Genomic DNA, 25,368 nt, shown 5'->3' on the forward strand with positions numbered 1-25,368 from the left:
ACACTTGCCGTAAATAACAACACTAAGGCGCACTCACATTTTCTTGAGCGGTGTTCAAATTAGTGGAGAAGGATAAACGGGATTTCTCACAGGTAAACATTTTTTTCTCTCCAACAAAAGAGTTGCTTTTATAGTGTACACTGGAAAACTTTAAGACATTGTAGCCTTTTTTATGAACTCCAGATATTTCTCCACAGCTTTCATATTTAAATGTTGTTTGTCCTCCAGGTTGGCTTCCTCACAATCAGCCAGATCTCGGTCATGTCAGACTTTCAAGCCAGCAGCACAAGAAAGCAACAGGACTTAATATATGCTATCAACCTGTGCTTTCAGTTGGATAACATTAATTTTACAAAATGAACAGAAACCTATATAATGTCCACTACACTAGCTCATATGGAAATTTATGCAGCAGAATGAAAATTTTCATAACTTAAGCTGAAAAACCTGGCATGGACATGGACATCAGCATGAATCCTGTACCAAGTATCTGAACCTATTTAATGCTGAACTGAAAGCAGTGGGTGCGTGTCAGATTATGTAATCATGGCTGGACTGTCTGGCCACAGCGGGGAGCATTTCAGTGCCTTTCTAGTATTTTGCCATGGTCATATTGAGAGGCACCATTTTTAAAAGTGTGAAAATCTGGAACATCAAGGTCAGCCACATCAAGCTGTTCACTGTTCTCATCAAACCAAACAGGAAGCATGAACCAGGCCTGAGACTTGCTCAGATTTATTCAGAGTTTGAGTGGTTACACATTAGAATAGTTGGTGACAGATGGGCATGAATGATTTCTGCCTGCCGCAGGAAGTTTAGAAGAGAGTGTAATGTGTGTATCCCAGGAGTAGTGCAGTCTGTATAGATTCCTCCTCAACTCCAACCAGATCTAATGAGATTTCAGTTCTCCTTATGAGGGTTATGTTATTGTCCAGTCATATAATCAGTTAGCCTCATCAGACCTACTTTTGTGTTCTGACTCATATATACTATGTTTGAAAGGAATACCTTAATTGTGGCACTATTTGTTTTAAGGCGAGGACAATGAGAATCCTGCCCCAGCTTAAGACAAGGAAGGAGCCACTTAAATAGACTCAGACCCCCGGGAACATCCCAGTGTGACTCCCTTTTGTGGCTGAGCTGTCAAAACATCTAGTGAGAGACTTCAAGTCACGGTAAGGTGAAGACTGGGGTGGTGTGTGGCTTCTCATCCAAGAACAGATCAATTTGACTATGAGAACAGATGGAGAAGGATCAAGGAACCCACTGTGAGTGAAGTTCCACACGTAGGTCATGTGATGACAATTTAACCATCTCTGTTCACTGTAGAAGGCCGTGACATGCAGTTGAAATCTCTGAAACCTTGTAAGTGGGCCCTTCATCTTAGATTATTTTGTCTTATATGTGAAATTTGTAAATTACATCTGTAAAAATATGACAAATCACATGTAAATGTGTATCAAAGTCCACGTTTTTAAGATGCTACCTATGTGAGTTCACCACCTGATGCTGTATCAACAATAGAGAGATTATGTGAGAGAGAGAAAGAGAGCGGAGGTGATGCAGTGTAGGCAGTGGAATGACATGCGGCAAAGAGAATGGGAGCAGACTTATTATGATGACTCAGAGTTACACTGCAGACACTCAGGCACACACCTCTGGGATTTCAGTGGTGGGTCTCCCCCAGAAAAAAGTACAAATGCAGAGGAAGATGTGGCAAAGCTGGAAAAAGAACAAAGGAAGATGGTAGCATATGAAAAAAGGAGTGCTGAGGGCTGTGGCTTGAAAGCAAATGAGTATATCTGAGTATGAGTAAGTATATCATAGAATTTTGTTTTGTTTTATGGATATCGCATCGGGTCTAGACATTGAAAATATCAAAAGCAGTCAAGATCCATTGAACATTTTTTTTTTCACATTTTACAAGTGGCATTAAAATAGTGACTTAATTCAGCATATTCAGGACACATTTTAATCAAGCAGTTCCTTTTCTCATCTTATTCTCCTTGATGATAAAGAGAATTACATAACTGGGAAGAGGTTCCACAAAGAAACAGGTTTTCCATGGACTGACTGTCTGAGGCCACCATTGTGGTACAGAAGACATATTTGCTTTGAAGCAATGGGAGCAGAGGAATATGTGACAGCTCCATCGTCCTCTTGGAGGTGGTCTGAGAGTGCATTCAAAATGCAAAACCCAGCAACTGCATCCAGCGCACCGTGCAGCCTCCACTGAAAGACTTTATTAACATACGAAAAGCAACTCTCATGGATAGAGAGAGAATGAAGAAATGCCAATTACCTGCAGACGTATAACAGTAATCAATGCTAATACTGCTGCTTATGCAGGCGAGCATGTGCACAGACATACACCTATACACAAGATGTACACTACATGCATTATACATGTGCTTGTGTGCGTGCAACAGGAGTCTTTTTGCCTGTTGAAAAGGCCACTGGTGAACCGACTGTTTTATTTTTCACTGGATCAGCGTTAATATTGACACAATGCAATAAATAGTGTACAGTGTGTAAATGAAATTCATTGTTGAAGAACTCCGCCACTTACGAATGCATATCATTCTCTATTCATATGTAGAAGATTCTGTTGCTACAAATACTCCGCAACACCCCCTCAGGAATCTTTTTAAGCTTCAGGTTGTTTGATATTTGTGTGCTGCTTTTGATTTAGGGGTTTTATATTCCCATGTTTTTATATTTCTACGAGCCACTAATGTTCCCCAGCATGGTTTGTGTACAGTACAGTAGCTTTAATCTTTGTGTAGTTGACCTGAGAGATATACCAGACTTGTATCAGTACTCAAGATACAGTGTAGATGTCTTAAAAGCCTAAACTTTCCTCTCATTTATTTCCTGACCTCACCTCTCTCCACACTGACTGCTGATATAACGGCCTGCTCTATAAGCTGCATATTGCCGGCCTGCTTTGCTCTGTAGTAAACATTTGGTTCCTCAGGTTCCCTCCACAGTTGAAATATATGCTGCTCCAGACCGAGAAGTGGTTCATAATGAATTGCTATAATAACGAGCCCCTAACCTCTTAGCAACCTGCTATTTTTAATAGGAGAGTGCTGTAGGTAAGACTGGATTTAAAAGCTGTGGTTTAGCTTATCAACACTGGAACAAAGGGTCAGCCGGAGGGTAAACCAGATCACAGTTTCACAGACATAATTAGCTAAAAAAGGAATAAGTATCGTTCACAAATATCAAGAAATTGTATATATAGCATGAAAAGTAGATATTGAAATTAACTAAACACTGTAAAGCTGCAGAGAATTCTAAGTGTCTGTCATTGCTTCTTTCCCTGGGACTTATGTAACGGCTTTTAGCATTTACATCACATAATGTGTTACACAATCTGCACATACCTGAACTCACTCTTTGTCATTGGAGTATTTGGTTGTGAGTAGAAAGTAGTATATCGCAAACTGTCACAATTACTTATTATTTCTTTGCCATGTATTAGGCGTTCCTTTCATTCCAGCAGTGGGTGGGATGCTACAAATGGACAGAAATATTCTACATATTGCTCGGTTGCAGTGTATCCCAAACAATAATATAATATAACCCAAATTAATACTACCATCTCTGGTAATTAACCTTAGCTGAGAGCTCACAAAAGGTCTATTAAACTCTCAGTTTTTATGCTGTTACAAGGAAATTAATTAGTTTAAAGCTGTAAATTAAAGGCGTTACTGAAGATTTGGCTCCAGTGTGTACAGATCCAGTGCAATATATAATATACTTGCAGTTAATTAATTTGACACTATATCTAATTCACCTCTCTGTTCCTCATGATGTCTTGGTCTCTGGGGTTCAACTGATAATAACTCGAAAATCTGTCCACCAGTAATTTTCCATAGTGATAAAAAATATAACATATTTTCCACAGATGACAGTTGTTTATGTCAATGAAAAACATATATTACAACAAGAGTTTAGCACATATTATTGTTCTGTTGTCTGAGAGGCTCACTTAACCATTTCTGCAATGGATTATCTACTCACAGTTGTCATAATGCCATAATTGCAGTTTGCATTCGTATTATGGGGTTGACTTTACAATCCAAACATTGAATCCTCTGTGTCTGTATCAGAGAGTATGAAACTAAAAATATACTAACAATCGGCACCAAATTCTTTGTCTTTTTCTTGGTCTCGTTTATTTATTCATGGATCAGATATTATTGTTGACATAATGGAGTTTTGTTAGGTATGTACTGTATAGATCGTGTGGTTGTGATTGCTGAGACAAAATTAACGTCTGATGTATTATTTTGTTAAACAGGCTGTTGTGGGAAAACATATTTATAATTCAAAAAAAGTTTTACTACTGATAACTGGGTTACAATAAAAGTTGTTTTCCTCCACACTGCGCAGGTGACCGTGTTTGGTAAGGTTAATTTAGTATTAAGCACGATGATGAATAATCATCTGTGAAAACTATAGCACAGTGACCTCAGGAGACAAACTCCTGTGTCACTCTTCCAGTGTTTACTCACTTTGCATAATCCCCAGCACAGTGAGTTGTAATTAAATTTGAGCTGGGGAGTAAGTTGCCTGGGCTGTGTTAACAACAGAGAGAGGGCACGATAAGCAAAGTAACATAGCAGCTTTCCCAAAAACTTCAAATGTTACTAAGGGGAAGGTTGAGCAGGGGCACAGTTACATGAGCATGTTGTTTGTGTACTGTGTGAATAACTCCCAGATACGATCTACTGTATCATACCTTCCTGTTGTTAATGCTCTCCAGGAGACAAGTCATTATCCAGGTGGTACACTGAGCCCAAACAAAATAAATCACGGACACGAGAGAGAGGCCAGATAGATACATTATTAAACACACATGCACACACACACACAATTACCAAAATCTAATGATGCATGACAGAATAATTTAGAGAGGTGCATGCACTGTGCGTTTCAAAAATATAAAGCAACTGGGGAAAAAAAACATATCATGTGTTTTTTTAAATATTATGTATCATTTTACATTAATAATGTTCCCCTTGATGAAAGTTCTTCAAAATAAAAAAATGTATTTTTATCTCTCAGCATGACCCCTACTTCTCATGCACAGTGCATATTTATAATCTGCATCATCATCTCTGCCAACAGACTGGCGCTCAGGTAGCAGGTGAGTTAAAGAGGTGTCAAAGTGAAGTCAAGACAGAAGCACGTTAAAAGGGCAACAGCGGCAGAGCAGACAAGCATCTATTTTAATTACATGCTTCATTCAGAATGGATCGGAGGTTGTGAGTAACAGCCCCCAAAAGGGTGTGGAAAGGGATGCATGGATACTGGAAAGTAGTGAGAGGACTGTTGGAGAACAAGGTGAAGCTTATGCAGTGGTAAGAGTTAGAGGAGATGAAACAGAAGGCCTTAAGAAGGGTGGTGAAAATATGGAGAAGCTGTGTGTGTGTGTGTGTGTGTGTGTGTGTGTGTGGCCCTGGTTACAAATCAACATGTCATACAGATAATTAGCAGCAGCCTCTATTTTAACTTCACCGCATTGTGTTTTTACACAATATGAAAAGAAGGTGTTAAAATCACAACTAGGTGATGGTTTAGTGACGAAAACTGTCTGTTGGATTTTCATTGTGGAAAATATGATTCTATGCTTTACCTTTCTTGTTTCAGCTCCTCTTTTGCATATTTCCCCCTTTTTGTCAGGTGTCTTTTTTTTTTTTTTTTTTTATTTCCTCACTCATGCGCTGCCATGGCTTTGCACCACTCCCCCTCCCCTCCCACCATCTCTTCATCTTCAGAATTTTGCATTCAGTTTGTCATTTACCATCTTCCTGTCAACCTTGTCCTTCCTCAAAGATGGAAATCCAATGTGATGCCGACAGTTAAAGCACCCTCCCTCTGCAGTTAAGCGTAAACGCATTACGGTGGCGGCTTTAGTGGTGGCTTACTCCTCCTCAAATTCTCCAAAAAGGTCAACCAAAAAGCAGCAACAGTTGGAGTATCAATACAAATAAGACCATTATATACCAGCCTTTTAAACTACAAACTGCCCCTTAAACTGCCCCATGGTTATTCCCCAAGAAGTATGTGCATAGATGCCATGTCTTTGTATGTGTAAGAATGAGCAGTGCATCTATTTGTGCCTCAGCTACCTACACTGCTGAAGATGAGGCCTAGAGTGCTAATTAGAGTTCCTATGATTACAGCTCAGTCCCTTTCTTTTGCCATCACACACACACACACACACACACACACATTTCCAGACATAGTCAACTATATTTAGAGGAAGAAAATCAGTGTTTCTGCCAGAAAACACTAAACTGCAATTAGTCTGGGATGCACATGATTGGCATTTCTAACAAGGTTTGTAGATATTTTGAAGCCAAAGCTGTAAAAATGTTCTAGTCTATATGCCACATTTAAAAAAGCATACATAAGCCCAGGGGTTGCAGAATTTCACCTACGCAGAGCATTCAGTTTGCTTTAAACAAAGAAAATCAATGGGAGTTACAAAGTTTGCACTACCAATTTTATTTTGTCCTCTCTTGACTCATTGGATCAGATTCATTTAGGAGTGGATGGCCTTTGTGAAATCAATACTAACCTGCTTAGTGGGGATCATTTGTCATGCTGCACGGAGCTTTTCAAGTTTTGTGTTTAAGATATCTCTGTCCAATCAGTGAAAACTTCCATTCTGCAGTGGTTCACTGGCCACAGCCACTGGCCCAAATGTGCTGGGCAAAAAAACTTCTAATTACGTGACTAATTTTAGAGGTGAAAAGGAAAGGGCAGGCTCCCCTGCAGGATGTCTGTGACATTTGAAAGTGAAAATAGATTGATTAATGACTTACCTTCTTGAATAAATCTCCTTCTTCCAACTTGCTGGGACATCTTACTCATCCACACATTAACTTTGTTGAAGTAAAAAAAAAAAACATGCCTAAATGCCTAAAACATTGTGGTAATCTAAGGTCTTGGGTGCATATTGGGTTTGTTTATGTCAAGAAATGGGATTACCTTGATGGAACTGCAGCCCGTGTACATTATTGTGTATTATATTGCAAGCTCAGCCATCCATGACTGAGACGTGATTAATTCAGACTGGATGACACATAATGGCCTTTGTGGGGAATTATTTACATTTGTTGCAGTGGCAAAGAATAGGACTGAAAAATACCACACTGCCAAAATAATATGAGCAGTAAACATTACAGATCTGCAGTGTTATTTAGGGGAATTCCTATTGGTCTCAGTGACATCGTACTATTGATGAATTTGTATAATAACACACTTACAGTAAAGAGAGCAACAAATTCAGAGGATACGTGCAGAAAGATATTATCCTCAGCTGTTCACTTGGAAGAACATACATGTGTATCAACGGTAATATTAAAAACATTTACAAATGGATGCAATAAGTGTAGAAAACCTCCTGATGATGTTGGATCTCCAGTTTATCAAATTATGTGTAGAGACAGGAATAAAATGTTTGTAAAACAGGTCTTAAATGATGTAAGGGTCTTGTTCTCACTGTCAGATTCTCAGTCCAGTTTGATGGTGATGAACTGGTGACTAACTTATGGCTAAGTAGCCGTGTTTAGCTCTAATCTGTCTGGCAGTAATAGCTCTCCATCCGCTGCCATGTAAACACTAGTCACTCATTGCAGATGGCCTGAATGTCCTGTCTCACACACTGAAAATATCTCATGGTACACACACACACACACACACACACACGCCATATAGGCACATGGTTTTCTACCTCTCATTATTCTAAGAAATCAATTCCCTGTTGCTATGATGCTCATAATTACTTTCATGGATGTTACTCTCTTCAGTCGACCTGCCTGTTACTCAGCTGTAGTGCTTGAATGCACATAGATACTGAATGTTGAATGTATATAGACGGTGTGCAGCACACTGCCATAATATATAGTTTCATTGCTGGATGTTATTTCCTGTTGTCAGCTCTGTCAGTATGTGCTGTGATTCCATGTGGTTTATTAATGTGCTCCTCCACCCGTTAATACGCCGCTTTCGGAGGACACCTTGCAGCAGACTGAGAGATGGGGGCAGGGACTCGTAAGAGCCTGTCATCAAACATAACACAGACATGAATATGTGGCAGAGCTACAGATTTCCAGGTAAGCTTGAATGGAAGCCCTGTCAGAGACAGTGTGATGCTGATGTTGCCCATGGAAGGGGGGAAGGGAGGGCAGGACTCAGGACTCATCTTAATGCATTGGTTTCCAACAGCCTATTTGCTTTATTGGGAATTCAGCATTGTGAATGACAGTTCAAGTGTTGCTAAGATGAACTGTAATTTAACAGACAGTTACAAACATATGAAAGCAGAGCTCATCTTTTCCAGCAAATGCAGGGGGATGACACAGAGATGAAAGGCAGGGTCAAGCATGCAGCACAGCAGAGCAAAGTGCACAATAAATCATTGTGGTGCAAGTTGTTACTAAAAATTACACAAAGCATAAAGAGTATTGACATTCAATAGCTGTACGTCGCTTTCAAAAGGAAAACATTATGCTTTGCTAGACTCTACTGTTGGAGAAAACTGAAAACATTTAATATTTATAGGAGCTAGCAGAGACTCTTATCCAGGCCAGCCCATTGGTAAATGTATACAGGGGGACTAAATTTTTCAAATCAGGCCCCTAACCACACCACCATCCACCCTAATATAATATATAAGGTGCTCCACAGCAAATATTTTAATTGACAAGTATTTCTCTTTGTAACAAATAAATGATACTTACAACTCTGCATTTGCTGTCAATCTCACCTATTGCCTGCCTGTTGGCTGCTCTCCTCCTCCTCCTCCTTCTCCTCCTCCTCCTCCTCCTCTTCCTCCTCTACATCTCTCTCCTCATAAGCCACAGCAGCATGGGCACCATTGGTTTTAGGCTGAAAATATACAAAACAAATTATTTGGATAGCTAATCACACAGGCTGGACTGTTCAGCTTTCCCATGTCTGTTTTCTTAAGAGTGTCTGGTACAGAGTGTCTTTTCCAGAGCCCCTTTCCAGTAAAAGTTTAAACTGGACTTGGACTTGTCTTTGAAAATATTTTTCAATATTTTTCTGAATTGAGGAAGCAAACATTTGACATAACATGTTATATATAACATATATTACATATAACATATATATTGACTAGTAGCTATACTGGAGGTCTTCTCTGTGGGGAAATGCCAGAGACAATCCTTACTCCCATGCATGATCATGTGTTGAGATTGTGCACGTAGAGGAGGGGCTGTGACAGACGGGTCCCTCAATGTGTCAATCAATGTTTACTCGCCAAGAGCTGTCTCCAGCGATAAGAAGCAGCCATCTTGTTTTGCTTCTATTTCTGTCACTTCTTTTCTTCTACTGAAGTCAGCACGCTTGCCAGCTAGCCCCGGCCCCAGCCCAGTCTCATCACTTTCTGATACCTAGTCATGCTAGCATCCAGGCTGCCCCGAAAAAAAGTAGTACGGCTCAGAGGGCGTACTATAACCACTTGTCTTGTAAATGCAACAATGGATCAAGTGAGACTGGTAAGTAAACAGCTGTAAATTCTAACACTGACTATGTATAAATAGAAAAACTTACAAATAGCTCCTTTTCAATATGTCAGAACAGTTTCATGCAACCTTGTCTGTATATTTTTTTTTAACAAGATGCAGGAAGCTTCTGGCTCTATTTCAAATGAATTTCCACAGCTAACACTCATTTGAATTACAGCTCCTGTTCATTTGACGCACAAACTACATTAAAACTTACAGAAGGAAGGTTCAAGTTGAAATGGTAATCCTCCAAACCACCGTTCCTTCCTAATTAAACAGTCATGCCTCGGGTTTGCCTTGTCGTTGTAAGTACTGCCAAGTAAACAGCTTTAACATCAATCAGTTTTCATGCATTGCAGTTGTATCTTGCGCCCCCTGGGTACATACCAAGGTGTGATCTAATGCAGAAAAAGAATGATAAGACACTTGTACTAAATAGTAAAACAACTATTTTAGTAAGAGAGAGAGATGGCAAGCGAATGAAAGGAATCCGCTTCGTTAACAGTTAAGGCTGTGAAGCTGGTGAAGATCAGCCTGCTGTTTTTGGCACCAGGGTGTCAGCACAGAGTGTACCCAGGGCCTCCTTCAGCAATCATGGGCTTAATGGATGAATGGCTGGGAAACTGCAGGCACTATACTGAAGTGATGGAGGTCTGACTCGGGATGTGCCTGTTTCACACACATTGGCACACACTCACAGACGCATGCAGACGTACACAGTGGGATTTCAAATGGTTGTGCTCGTTGAGGAAAATGTGATATCTCAGAGACAATTGGGCATTGCTTTTTTCGCAGTACGTGGTACATGGCAGCGTTTTGCACTGGCATTTTGGTTTGATGCACAGTCACAGATTTGTGCTTTCAGTGCCCACCTGCTCCTCAAGACTCGTGTCACTAACAGCAGGCAAGGTCTGTGCCATTACCAGGGCTTTAGCAAGAAATAAAATATATCCACTTACTCTGATCAGCCACAGTTGCGTTAATGAATGTCAGCTTCGGACTATCACTATGCACCGTGTTGCATATATTGCATGATGTGACGGTGGTGAAGGTGCCAGCAGACTGTAGAGATGAAAGACAGAGGTGCTAGTTCCTGCAGCAAAGCTGTCACTGCGGTCCACCATTGCATCTGTTTGGCTGTAATATAAACAAACCATTTCTTACTCTGGGCAACTGTTCTCCTAGGAGCAGAGTAACTTGGTAAACAAATGTGTTACCCTATCTCCCCCTTAAACTAATTTAATTTTAGATCTCATATATTAGCCTGTGGTGTTTCTGCTCATCCAGCCCATGGATATCAGTTCCCACTCAGGAGGGGAGCTTTTGTGGGAGGATCTTCCCTTTTAAAATGTACCCTAGTGAGGGAAAATAGACAATTTGCCAGTCATGATGCAAACCCCTAACACACCTGAAAATATATCCCCCCTAATCCCACCCCTGCCATGAAAGTGCCCAAACCCATGCAATCTGTCCCTCCACTGATGCACATGGAGCCCATGAATCGATGAAAATAATGATTCACCAATTTGTATCTGCGAGGTATTACAAGTAATGAATACCATTGTCTTCATTTGCAGCAAGCTACTTATATTTAAATGACAGATAACACAGTTTAAATGCGGCCAATTTTTTTCAATTCTCTGAAACAAAAACAGCATTTTTCTTTATAACGTTTGCACCATTGCTGCAGTTTTTATTATTAAATGATTCTCCAGACCTCAGCCCTGTTGTGCCCCCCAGGTGGCCAGTTAACAAAACACAATTACTGAAAGTTATATTCAATTATTACAATAATGTGCCCCCTTAATGATGACAAAGTCTTTCTCTTTTGCTTTAGATGTGATATGCAGGAAGGCTGTGCCAAAACCTTATCGCCCAGTTAAGGCGAGAGGTGTTTTATTCTCAATGGGGAAATTGTGGCGATCTAATTTTAGCTGTCAGGTCTGGACTGATGAGTCACGGCATTGTGCTTGTAGAAGAGATGGAGGAGCCATCTGTGGGCTCCTTTTACAGCTATTCAGTCACATTATCTGCAAGTTTCCAATGGTAAAGCAACTAGCTGCCGCCCCGTGCACCTGTCTGTCAAACTACCTGCTTGTCTACTTGTTGATCATGAATTTGTCTTCAGACGCATATTCAGCCCGGTGTGTGATGTCTGAGGCCGCTGCTTGTGTCATAGCAGTTTGTGCATTGTTAATATTCAGTTATGCTAATGGTTTTCATCTTGCTGACAACTACTCTCTTTGTCTTTTAGATGCCACTAACTGTTTGTTTTAATTCAGTGCTCTGCATGTTTGTGCAATGCCTCCCCTCTTGCCTGTTTAACATATTTCTGTCTAAACATGTTTTGATCCTTTGAAGAGCCACGCGCAGTGTCTTGTGACAGTTTACCAAAGCTTGAGAGACTCCTAATGCCCCGAGGCTTTCTTGCTTTTGTCAACCACGTTCACGTCGTCGGAGTGGCTGAGTTCAGTCTTTGTCCCTTTTTCATTTCACAAAAAGCTCAGAGCTCTGATATGATGTGCTTCTGTATGCCATGTGCCCTGTGGGAAGACTAATAACCACTTGAGAGAAACCAGAGATTAGGCATTGTGTGTGTGTATGTACATGTGTGTGTGTGTGCATAAGGGTTGGAGTAGAGGTTAATGGATATTGCAGTAGATAATGTAGATATAGTGAGGCAGGGGGCAGTATAGATTGTGAACAAAGCTCATTTACCATCCTTAATCCATTATAGACAGACTCCGCTCATCTCCATCTCCATAAAGTAATAAGTCATCACACAACCGATATGCATCGCTACACCATAGTGAGGTTAGACCTGGTCAATACCACAATGTTTGCCATTATCTGCCAGGCTGAGCACCCATACCGCTGCACCCTCTGCGAGTGGCTCCAGGCAGAGAGAGAGAGGGAGAGACAGAAAGAGAGGGGATCACACAGTTAAGACAGCTTAGAGATTAGACACCAGCCATCTATTGACATTATCCGTTGCATAACTGGTAACCATTGGACAAGTTCTGGCTCATTGTCTGAGGTTGTATAATGTGTCCATGTATTCACTGGCTACCCCAGGAGATAAGGGAGTAGAGGACAGGAGGAGAGAGAAGTGAGGAGGTAGTGTTGCAAACTCAGGCAAGACAAGCTTATCTGAAATATCTGAAAGAATGGGTACAGTTAAAGAGTTAGACCAAACCAAGGAGATACACCTGTATAGTATATACTCCATAGACCGTAAATAAAGGTGAATGTAGCTTCTGTGACGTCACCTATAGGTTTCTGAAGAGCGATTTTGAAGCTCAAAGTGGGCAGCTCCACTGTTGCCATGTTCACAGTGCCTGACTCCACCAAACTCCCGGCTAATCCAAAAATGGGCAAAGAGGTGGGGCGTGTGTGGAGCCGAGAGTGTGGTGCATGCTGCTTCGTGGCGAGCGTATGCTTACTCACCTGTCACTCAAAGCGGTACGCCCTGAATTATACAGAACTTTAAGCCTTGATGAAATTTAAATGGATGAGTTATCTAAAAATTCCCTCCCTGTACTGTTGTCATGAAGTAGAAAATTAGCTATAGAGACCAAAACCGTTTTTTGTATCAGGCTTATTTCTGCTGTAAAGCTGGACATTTTTGCAGCCAGCCTCAAGCAGCCAAGTGCAGATTTTTGGCACTTTGTGTTGACTATTAAATTATTTTATATCATATTACTCTGAGGTTAATAAGTGTCATGTAAAAAAAAAATCCCCTGAATTACTTTCCTGTTAATCATATTTAATTTCACTGCACACAACTAAGCAAATATCAATCATTTTTGTGAAATCAGTAGCTTTCACCCTGGAAGAGAAAACAGTTTTATGTAAATGTCAACAACAGAAAAAAAAGTCTTACTCTCAGAGTTATATAAAAGGTCTTTTAGTTTCCATTATGTTTCCACATGGTTGACATTGCACAGCTGAATGTACTGACATTTTAGACTCACAGAGGGACATTGAAACATAATGTACATGCAGTGCATGTATTATATCATTTCTAAGGCTGCATATATACACAAGACATTCAATCAACAAATTCTGTTATTAAGAAATGAACTGCAAATATATTGTATTTCTATTGTAAGATCATTTGGGAGCTAAATTGCTTCTTTTGTTTGTTGCTGCCAATGATTTTATTTGCTTCAGGTGCCTGAGATTCCAACACAAGCTTCTGTGGGGAAGAGCGTTAGACTGTTGCGATGCCCTGTGCAGCCCAAAAAGAAGGGAGATGTGTTGAAAGTCAAATTGTGTTGACCTTGGCTAATATTTACACTTCAGTGGCTCCGTTTCAGTGAAATCATTGGTGCTCGGTGCAGTGCACAGCCAGAGGTGCTCAGTGATATTGGGCAGGTTGTGGTTCCAGACTTTAGGGGATTTTGTGGTGCTGTAGTAGTTGTGTGGGACTGATTCGCCAATGCAATATGATATGTGGACCCCAAACATGTTTCCAAGAGAGACAAGAATCATTACAAAATGGGGTTGTGGCAGTGCAGAGGTTCTGTGCTGTATAACCATATCATGCCACATTTACTCACCCACTGGAATTGATTACATGTCCAGTGAATCAGGAGTTTTTCAGGGTGATTAAGTAATGTGTTTTGACTATCCAGAGGTGCTGATGATACATGGACCGGGCAGTGTATAAAGCTCCAGGGTTCCCTATCTTGTCCCCTCAGTAAAAAGAAAAAAAAGATAAGAGCATGAGATCAGAGAGCAACTGTTTTGCTGTATGTTGAATGCTATACATACTACTTGAAAAATTGAAAATCTAAAGGATCATTTACAATACGCAGAATGACATACACAAGCCTGAACAGCCCACTGTCCTGGCCCCAGTCCACACACACACACACACACACACACAAAGTCATTCTGCCTCATTTCTTTACAGAATTACTCTTTTCACCCTTTGTCTTCGCCATGCAGTCTGCTGGATCAAAGAGGATGTAAAAAAGCACTGATTGCTGCAGCGATTTTCATTTTCCGTTCTGCTAGAAATTATTACACCCCTCATCTGCCCTTATTCTGGCACTAAATGCCTGAAGTGCTCAATGACTCTAACATTTACATTTTAATTAAAATTGTTCAATTTGAGGGGTGTGTTTGAATCTAATTTCCGTTTAGTATGTACTTACCACACACACACGCGAGATTTAGAGCACGTCTATTTCTGGTTATGTTCAGTCTGATAACTATTCCCTCTCTGCCATTATTAGTCAGAATAAAGATATTATAGCCAATCTGTCATGAGCAGCAATAACAGGGGAGAACTGTGAAATTCATGCAGAAAAAAAGCCGTATAAAGTTTTAAGTAGTGTCCGAGTCAAGTAAATTATCCCTGATGTGGTCAAGCAGTGGCACGCAACAGTAGGGTACATTATAGGGTGCTTAGTTTCATTCTTCACCTCAGGGACTTCGCAGATAGACGTGATTAATACAGATTGCACCTGCTCACTTAGGTCCTTCAGAATAGTACACCTGCTCCCTTCAGAATAAGGAAAAGTTAAGTGAATCACCACCTTTCCTGCTCTAAAATTGATCTTATTTTCTATGTGCACCTGGTGATGTTGATGTTTTTCTTCTCTATATAGGGTCATCTACGCCGACTCACCTTTAGACTGAGCAATAATTTGTCCTGCCATATTGTTTTCGAGTCAACCACATAATGTAATGGATTTTTGGGTGCCTCACCCTATGAAATGTCAGCAGCTAAATATTTATCAGCACTAGACATTTCAAAAACTCTCTCTCAAGTGAAACACCAAAAAGCCATCAGTCTTCCACTGAGCTAACTGGACGTTAAATAAAGGGACTTTTATTAAAGGGCACCTTACCACTGTGATACCACTGCAGGAAGTGATACCATCTTAAGCAACAGTTGTTTTAACAAACTGTCACACTTACAATGAAATCAATCAGTTCTAGTCGAATATTGAGATGCCATTATACCTGATAGTACTTGGACTTTTGAAATGTTATGTGTAACAGTACACTCGTAATACAATACATCCCATTTGCAAATGTGCTATATGTACATATATACATTTCCATACATACAATACATTTACATATAAAATAAATATATGTATGTATTTAAAAATTGTTTATAAAACCTCAAATTGTAACTGAGACTTTCTAACTTTCTAAAAATTAGATGTTTTAACAAACTTGCATATAGAGTATATATTGTTAACTTATACGGTATGGTCGTATTTTATATCATATAAAAATGCATCATAGATATTTTCAATGAATGTACATATACAAAATTTTCTATGGGTGTTTTATATATGCTATAAACTAATATCTTCATATATGTTTTCTGAACTTCCTAAATCTCTGCTAAAGACTTTTTCACTGTTTCCAACTTGTGACTAAATTGTGAAGGAAACAGAATCAAGATTGTGATACAATGACATATGGATTGCTATGAAATTTTGTGCAGATATGAATGATACCCAGAGGATAGATAAGTTTGATGACTTTTCATCTAGCACCACCACCATTCGCACATTCAGTTTAAATTCCCTAGAAAACAAATGACATTCCCATGACCATCAGCTGTACTTTGTGTTTTATGCTAATTAGCAAATACTATCATGCTAACACACTAAATTAAGATGGTGAACATGTTAACGTGATATTCGCTAAATATCAGCATGTTAACATGGTCATTGGCTCTGTTTACACCTGGCATTAAAATGTATATCCACAAGCATCTCGAGTGACCACTTGTGATCTCACTTCCCCCGCTCTGTATGCAAATAAGCATGTATGTGTTGTTGTTTTAAGCCAGTGCATCTACCACTGACAGATGGGTCTGTTGTCAACGTATCTGTGTGAGGGAAAGAGGGAGAGTGGGTCATGGAGGGGTCGAACGAATCACTGCGCTGTGCACAGCTCTACAATGAGACAAGACTTTATCCATTTGAAACAGTAAAATATTTTCAGTTCAGTATGAAAGTGCGGCAGGACAAATCAGACTGTGGCAGAGGACGTTAGTTGAGTAGGTGGTCCTTGAATGTGGCCACATGTGACCCGGACCACCGCGTCTTGGGTACGTTCACACCTCTACTGTCCACTTTATTGGAATCACCTGAGATGGATGCTAATGCCAGATCTGAACGGAGCTCTTGTTCAGTATGGCCGTACAGAATTGCATGCATGGCTGTAGACTCTTAGCTTTAATGTGTCATATGAGAGGAGACACTGCACCCAGAGACGGACACAATTGCAGCCTGTCTACAAAATGAAAAGCTACAAACATTTTAAAATGGAAGAAAATATATATATAATTTATTAATATAACTATTTCTTTCCAAGGTTTAACAAGTTTACCCTTAAACTCTTTTTCCAGTGTAAGTTTATCGTTCATTCTAACTTCTACATGGAGTAAACCAATTAAATTCGCTTGACACGTCCCCTGACATCATTCTGCCGGCACTGTCAGGCGGGCTCAGCTGAATGCACCCTCTGGAAGGAGTATTTCTTCACAGTGTATATCTAAAATTATGGGTATTTTGTGAAGTAATTACAGCCATTGGAATGACATTAAGGCATTGTGGCTCTGAGTGTTTGAAGTATTTTAATAGATCTGAAACAACTCATGAATATTAAACCTATCTTCTGATTAGACAGTGTCAAAGGTTTCCTCTGCACTTTGTCCATTCATAAGAAATGACACAATGTGATTAGTGCGGCTGGAAAGATGATTTCATTGATATCTCACAACGAAAGCACTGTCACGTAGACAAAGACAGAAAAACATAATGATCTCTTGTAAAATTTAATGGTGCCATTGATTTCCTGCCGTTACGAACAATAGGCTTCAGTGGTGTTGAGTTAAAAGATGCTGCGGCCGGATGGAGAGCAAATCTAATTGAAGGCATTACTTCCTCAGGAGGTTTTTAAGCTTTGGACCAAGAGAGGCTCTTTTCCAAATGGTTGGACTCAAGTTACACACAGCCGGTCATTTGTAATAACATAATGATGTTAGAAAACACAGCAGGAGGAGATCAAGTGTGTCCAGCGAGTAGCTCAAACCCTCATTTAGCTTTTTTCAAAAACCAGATCCATGAACACACCAACTCTAAAATCTTCTTATGCTGCAGTTTTATTGCTACATCTCCTTTCATACTTCCTGAGTCTTTTCTTTTATAGTTCAGCCATTGGCTGCTCTCTGGTGTGTGAAAAGACAGAAAATTACTTTGATTATTTTTCAAAGGGCTTTACTTCACAGGCAAATATCTTATTTTGATCCCACATATCTGCAAAGCCCCACTGAGTCCTGGTCTTAGTTTTCATCATGCACATGTCTAAGATATCAGGTATGGTTGTTTAAGTCAATAAATCTTACTCTCATTTATTAATGTGTTAGCATTTTTATTATTATGCCCAAACATTTAGCAGATATTATGTTTTTGTTTGTTTGTTTTTTTAATCAGATTTTCTTCACCCTGATCTTGAAGAAACATTATTTTTTTTCGAATGATAACAAATGTATTACTTATCCATGGATATGTCAAACTGCATGGGAAATTATAAATGTACAGAAAGAAGCAAGTTAATACAACTGTGACCGCGAAACGAAAGTTGTGTAGCCTGGCTAAGAGCTTGTGTAGTGCAGCACGTTTCCACAGAACTGTAATGATCACAGAGTGCTGGAAGTTCTGGAAAACATCTGATGGTTTTACAATCCCCAGTGTGCTCTCATTAAAGTATTTCAAAAGATTATTGATTCATTTATGTAACAATAAAACAAAAACTTTATTCAGATTCCTGTTTATTGAATACTGATTTGTTGGAAAGAACAAAAAAGACACAAAGTGAACATTTATTTGTTTTATTCTTTTTTGCTTTGTTCATTATAATAGAAAACATCTTAAACTCCTGGAAGGAAACCTTGATAGTTTTACTCAGGCAGTTGAACAAGTGCCTGGAGATGATAAATGTGGGGGTATCAGGAGTGGTCAAATGTTAGAGAAAAAATAATATAAAAATAAATACATAAATGCAGACAATATGATGGATGACACTTAGGTCAGAATCTCTGGATAAATGACTGTGTGAATTGAAAGTGCTCTCTAAGAGGGAAGAGGTCAGCGAGACAGCAAGGCCAACCTATTAAATCACTAATATGAAGCTGTGGTTGAACCCTGGACTAGAGACTAGACCAGAGAGGCCAGAGGTCTCTCCTCTCTCCTCTTTAGAAGTCTCCACTGTACTCTCCATCAGCTGAACTATTGATTATTCTGAGAGAGGACTGTTCTGTTAAACCAACCATGTAGGCTGGCAAATAATTAGTATCCCATCAAGCATATTAATCAAGTAGGCCCATATATGAATATTCTCACACATGTAGTTCTCAAAGTTAAATGCCAACAAGTGCGCAAGGCTTCTTATTTTATACTTAGCTTTCTGTGATTCTTTGTACCGTCGGCATGATGCAGCAGATTGGTGTGCCGTAGAGTCACAGTGTGCCTGTACTGACACACAAACCAAATTTAAGGCAGATTGAAACATGGCCTTGGCAGTTATTGTGCACGAGTCAGCTGATGTTGCCACACACAGAGACTTTGGAGGAAAGCGAGCATCCAGGCTCGTTGCGTAAAATGTCAATAGCAAGGCATTATTAACCCCGCCCTCTGCTGCCACTGATGTCCTTTAAGAGCTGAACTATGCAAATCATTCATGATCATGGAAAAACAAATGTGTACAACGCTGCAATATATATATTTTTTATTTATGAAAATATGTAGCCCTGGGTGACTTTTCTTTTTCAGACAGTTAAAATGTAGCCCAACCATCACCTTCACGCCTTCAGCCTGAACTGTTGAAAAAAAATTACAAACAATCTTGTCATGGAGCTAACGCGGAGCTGCAGCACTAGGGCTTTTGGCCATTTTTAGTATTCATTGTTTGAATATGCCGAGTCAAATAAGCTGAGCATAAAGACATGAGGCTGTCATGTAAAAGTCTGCAGAGAGTGCACGCACTGTCTGATACCATATGCCACTAGACTCTCAAGCATCTGAGATCTCTCTAGATTATCCGACGTCAAGTACAGTGTGCTAGATAACACCTTCTTAGCATTCTGTTTTCACAACCCAGCAGAAAATGAGCATTTCCACATAATGTTTAATGCATGCTGGTGACATGATGGATTACACTGTGTAGTGCGACATTCATCACAAACAAAAACATTATGAGGATATTTTTTATTATTTATTTATCTATTTATTTTATTTTTTATGATGGGTGATGGTGATGCACAGTTGTTCATATTTTATTTTAGGTCATATTTTTGGAGCTGAGAACGCATCCAATTTAGGACCTTTAAGTGGTTGTCAGATTTTGTCAAAGTCTACTAAATGACTTTTCTCTGATTTCAAAATTGACTCCTTGTGTTAAATTCAAAAAAGGGAGGTTACAGTCAAACAGCCTCACACTGCTCATTTTTAGGGCTAGAAATGAGCAGACTAAATTTTCACATTTTGAAAGTGGCATAGTGCTGTTTCTCTGTGGTCTTTGTCTGGGCTGTTTTGTTGTGTTTGGTAGAGATTCCCTGCGGTGTTATATTTAGCCACTTGATTGAAAAGCTTTCAGCTTTAATGGACCGAACAAAGCTGTGAGCTTTCTCTTTCTTTTCCTCCCTTTCCTTATAGAAATGTAATAATACATATGTAAATCCAACATGACACATTAAAGCACATGCATCTCTCTTAATGAAATTTTGTGAACGTTTATGCATGTTTTCTACTTATAGCAGCAGGAACTTAAGGCCTTGTCATCTACGAGGTCATTTTAATTAAACCAGAAGATAAGATAACAAACTTTCTCTCTCTTGCCTCTCTTTGCATCACTATCTTTAAGCTGACTGTAATATCTAAATATCTTCCTTTAGTACAATAAGATTCCTCCTCTATCTCACTGTGGTAATTCAAAATGTTTGTGACAACACACACTAGGTGCCCTGATCTGCTGAAACCTAGTATATCTGTTAAAATCCATCATGTTAAACTCTGAATTTGTTGTATCCCATTTAACTTGACCTGGTTGCATATGGTTCAGTGAGCAAAGCGACAATTTCACACCTTCAGTACACAGAGCAGGTTAGATTATTCTAATATTAGTACAGGCAGAGCTTTTCATCTTGCCTGCTCAAATTCACTCTGCTGTATCTCCTCTCTCCATGTGTTTTCTCTATACAGATAGAAATGTGTACTGTACCTTGCCTTGGGAGACCTTCTGTTTGCAGACTGTATTGAAAAAGACAGATATTGAACAGTAGGTGTGAAGCTAAATGCTGTGACATTCACTAGATAAACCCCTCCAGGGTTTAAGAGTTCTTTTTTTCCCTCTTAGACATTTAGTCTGACCTCACTCAGCTGCTGTCTTTTCACTGTTACTTTCCTTTGTGCCCTCTTCCCCTATTTTTCTTGTTTCCTCCAGGCAAGTCCATTAGCCTGATGTTAAGAGCAGTTTGGAGTAACACCACAGCTGCTGCTGCTGCTGCTGCACGTTCCAGTTCAGCTTCTGAGGCCAATAATCAGATCGCCGTCACATCTTCCATCACGTCTGTGGTCACCGCGACAAAGTTTTGATTTCAGATCAACATTATTGGTTAATGACAGCCCTTTCCGTCATGAAAACAAATGAAATGAAGATTTAAAAAATGAAAGTACTATAATATATCTCAATAGTTAGAATTTTTTCTATTCAAACTGGTTAATAATCTAAACATGGTTTGTTCTTGTTAGAGAAATGTGAATAAAGATAATAAATTGAAGTGAGTAAAACCAGAAAATAAAAATGGAATAAAAGAATATACCAAGTAGTAAAGCAGACTAAAATGTATAAATAAAAGGGCAAATGAATAACTACATTTTTAGCATTGCCTGAGGTGCAGAGCATCTCGTTGGTTGATAATAACAGGTGAGCCTCCTTTGGTCAATTTGGTTTTAAAGACATACATACACAGGGTGTAAGAGTCAATACCTTTTAAAATACCATTTTTAAGGAATACATATCAGTTTTTCTACTTTCTGTTAATCCCTCACAACAATAACAAATCTATATCTAAATCTAAATCCCTGCACAGAGATTTCTGTTTCATTCCCACAGAAGCAGCCATAGCTATTCGGGATAAGCACAAGAAGAAATAGGTAGAATAATCCACTCTGGCCAAACAAACTAAACTAAATGAAGAAATACACACTGAATAAATAATATGACGACTGGTCCTGACTCTTAAATGATAACCACCGAAACAAGTGAAGAGACTTTATACTTTTTGACACAACGTCACAGATTTTCAGAAACATTTTTACTCATAATGTACAATCTCAAAGCCACAATGTGCTTTCAGGAAGCCACAAAAAAAGGATGTGATGAACCTGCACTAAGAGTCCTGAAATCACAATCAGTGTATAGCTTCATAGGGACAGTGCACTGAAATCCACGGAGAACTGGATAAATGATGATGGATTTTATTTGCCTTGTTTGATTTCATCCAGCAGCCACCGTGATTATCCTTGAAAAGGTATGATGCACTCAGCCATCCTCTGCAATCACAGCATCAGTTTTCATTGTTTTGCAGATGACAGTCTTGTTTGTCCATCAAAGAAAATTATTTTTATCCTATTGATTCCGTTGCAGTCATCATCACTGACTGCACAGACAATTTTCTGCAGATAAACAGGGATGAAACTGATAGCATGAATCGGGGGAAACAAAAGGCTACTCAGGAGACTGCTTGTATAGTCCTTAAGAATGGAGGACTGGTTTACCTACAGCTCTGACAGCTATGCCTGAAACTATGTAGCTGTCCTAGACAAGTTCCATACATTTAGTGCAAGTGCTTGTAAATATTGCTGCTATTTTCCTGTGATAATGTCCTCAGTAACTGAAGAAGAAAGGAGGATCACTAATGACCACAGAGCTGACATTAACCATCAGTTTACAAGGCTTGGTGATTAATGAGGGCATAAATATGAAATTGATGTTGCGCTAACATAACAAGCTAAATGAAATTCAAATAGTAGGACATTATATCTGTCTTGTTTTCATGTTGTATTTATTCTTGTAAAGAGCCTTGTGATTTTTCCTTTAAAAATATATATCCCCAACTTATTTATCATTTTCTTTTATCATTCATACGTGCAGAAGTCTTCCAAAGAGAAAACACAGTGACAAATAAATTATGTAGTGCATGTTTCTACACCTATAATTACAGTTGCACTGATTCCATCCCTGTTATTTTCAGAGACTGGTCATTTCCATGGTGATGGTGTCCTTTGAGAGGCTTTAGAAAGCTCTCTCCTCCCAAGGTGCTAGATTACACTTTTTGCTATTGTTTCGTACCCATCTGCAATAACTACAGGGTAAAACCTATCATGAAAGATGAAAAGTAAGCTTGGTTATTTTTGATAGTACCTAAACTCTCAGTGTATCAGCAGAGAAGCATGCAGTTTTAATGGGAGAGGTGTGAAGGAGAGGTGTAAAACCAGCAGGCCATGCTAATTTTCTCTGTGCTGCTCAACACTGACTTAGAAGGAAAAGTATAATAAATTTAATTAGAAGAATTTCACAGTGACAAACTTCTTATTTGAAATGTTGACATAATTCAGTGATGCAGATGTGAAATGTTTTAATGCTGCTACATATCAGTTCTTCTAAAAATGTGACACCAGAGGCCAAAAAGGTTGAATCACTGCTACAAGGGGGCGGTTTCTGCTCACACTTCAGCCATTTATGGACTCCTCAGTTCCCTCTCTATTCTGTTTTCCTGCCTTGATTTATAATTCTGTTTAATTTCTCTTCCCATCTGCTCTTATGTAACCAGCAATTGTGTTGTTAATACTCACCCCTCCCTCACCAATTATTGCAGAAGTGCTGTCGAGCAAGCCACTTAACCCCACAACACAATCTCATAAAACTCTGTGCTGAAAACTGACATGTAGACTCTGTGTTGTGGACATGAATAATTTAAAGATTACATTCCTAAATACTGGTGCAGTATTTTCACTCTATTAAAAATGAATAAGTCAAGAATTACACCAATGTTCTGTGTCATCTCAAATTCCTATTTTGTCCAGTGTGCTATTTTAGTGTGGTGTTACATTTCCAGTCAAGTCTCCACCACATACTGTGTATTGAGGAGGAAGCTGTCAAGTATTTCTATTCTAGCATACTGAGTTCTTCTCATAAAATTTCAAGCAATGTGTAAAGTGTTACAAGCTGTTTTCAGAAGACAGGTGTGAATATGAGAAGCAGAAATGTTTCTCCTTTAGCACAGGCAATGGATTTATATAATGCATTAAATACAATATCAAAGTGACAGATGACTGGTTTGCTATAGGCCATCACATTTTGTCTTTCATGTCTTTTTTCCCACTCACTTCACCTGGGACTGCAGTCTTTGCTGCATAATTCATAGTGTTAAGTGGGAAACTCATAACTATAAATGTTAATGTAAATACAAGCCTGTCAGCACCATAATGCAAATTGTCAACCCCTGTGATCAAAATGCGTTTGTCTTTTATTGCTCCCAGTGGGAAAATTCATCATTTGGATTTGCCCCATCAGACCTCTTTAAGAGGAGTGGGAAGCCACTGTCTAGCACCAGAGGAGCAGTAGTAAACCAGTAACATAGCTAATTCTTGCTAATAATTATTGCCAATTCTTACCATGCATTACTTTTGGTGTGGTAAAGGATTTGGAGGAGACTAGGGATGCCACATTTGGGAAATTATCCCCTCGGGTTATAAACTCATTACTGATTACGCTGGAAATTTTATAAGAAAAGACATGTGTCAGCTCAATATCTGTAGATGAGGAGTGTTACCTCCAGATGCTGCCACCTTCATCAGACAGATGTGCAGATTAATGTTATCGGGTTCCTTTTTGGCACTGGGTTTAAATCCAAAATACTGTCAAATATGTTCCTTTGCTCTTCACTTTCAAACCAAATCCTCGGCCTTGTTGGTCAAATCTCCTCTCGTCATGTGATAAGATTTAGTCACTCTGTGATGCGACTCTGCTCTACTGTATGGAGCAGACACTCACAGTTTATAACTATAGCATCCGACTAGCTATGTTAACTTGTATTTTACTAATTCATTTTTCTTTATTTGACAAACATGGGAGCGTAACACGAAAATTAACCAAATGAGTTTTATGTCCATTAAAAAGAATTAAAAAGACGATGGGACTGAAGGTCAGGTTATGTCATCGTTGTGTGCCTGAACACTGTGTAAAAGCGATAGCACAGACTACCACAGCAACAGAGGAGACCCTCACTAAATCACATACCGAACACAAAAAAGACCTGGGTTTAGATTAGTTTAGACAGAATCTGGGCTGCCAGTATGAGAATTGCTGCCATGTACTGTATAAATATTTGACTACAATATAGTACAGTATGTGCAGAGATGTGGACATGCCTGTTTCCTCCTCCTCACCAGATCTCCCCTTCAGTCCTTTAATGTCTTTCTTCCCTCTTGCCGTGTAGCAGAACTTTTTCATTCATGGTCTTCTGATTTCTACATGGGTTGTGTGTTTGATGTGGGTGGTCACACATACACAGGGCTTGTTATCTTTGCATGCGACCCACAAAACCTCATTTACAAAACCTTATTAACGTCTGGTTTATGCGTTTGTGTTGCACATGTGTGACATGTAGCGAGCATCTGATTTCTTGTGCAGATGCAGTGTATATGATTTAGCACATGTGGCAGGTATAATTGCATAACTGGTACAAATGTTGAACGATAATCAAAGGCTCAGATTG

General features: G+C 39.3%; 1 long non-coding RNA gene across 1 annotated transcript; it reads left to right on the forward strand.

The window, feature by feature from the left end:
• The first annotated feature begins 9 nt into the window (after positions 1 to 9).
• On the forward strand, positions 10 to 23,868 carry LOC139637436 (uncharacterized). Its single transcript, XR_011694596.1, has 4 exons — positions 10 to 92; positions 1,036 to 1,175; positions 20,789 to 20,864; positions 21,030 to 23,868. It is a non-coding gene; the product is annotated as an uncharacterized lncRNA (long non-coding RNA).
• The last annotated feature ends 1,500 nt before the right edge of the window (positions 23,869 to 25,368 follow it).

Source organism: Trachinotus anak, unplaced genomic scaffold (assembly GCF_046630095.1).
Source record: "Trachinotus anak isolate AG129_WGS33_773 ecotype Australia unplaced genomic scaffold, CSIRO_AGI_Tana_v1 ptg000020l, whole genome shotgun sequence".
Lineage (NCBI taxonomy): Eukaryota > Metazoa > Chordata > Actinopteri > Carangiformes > Carangidae > Trachinotus > Trachinotus anak.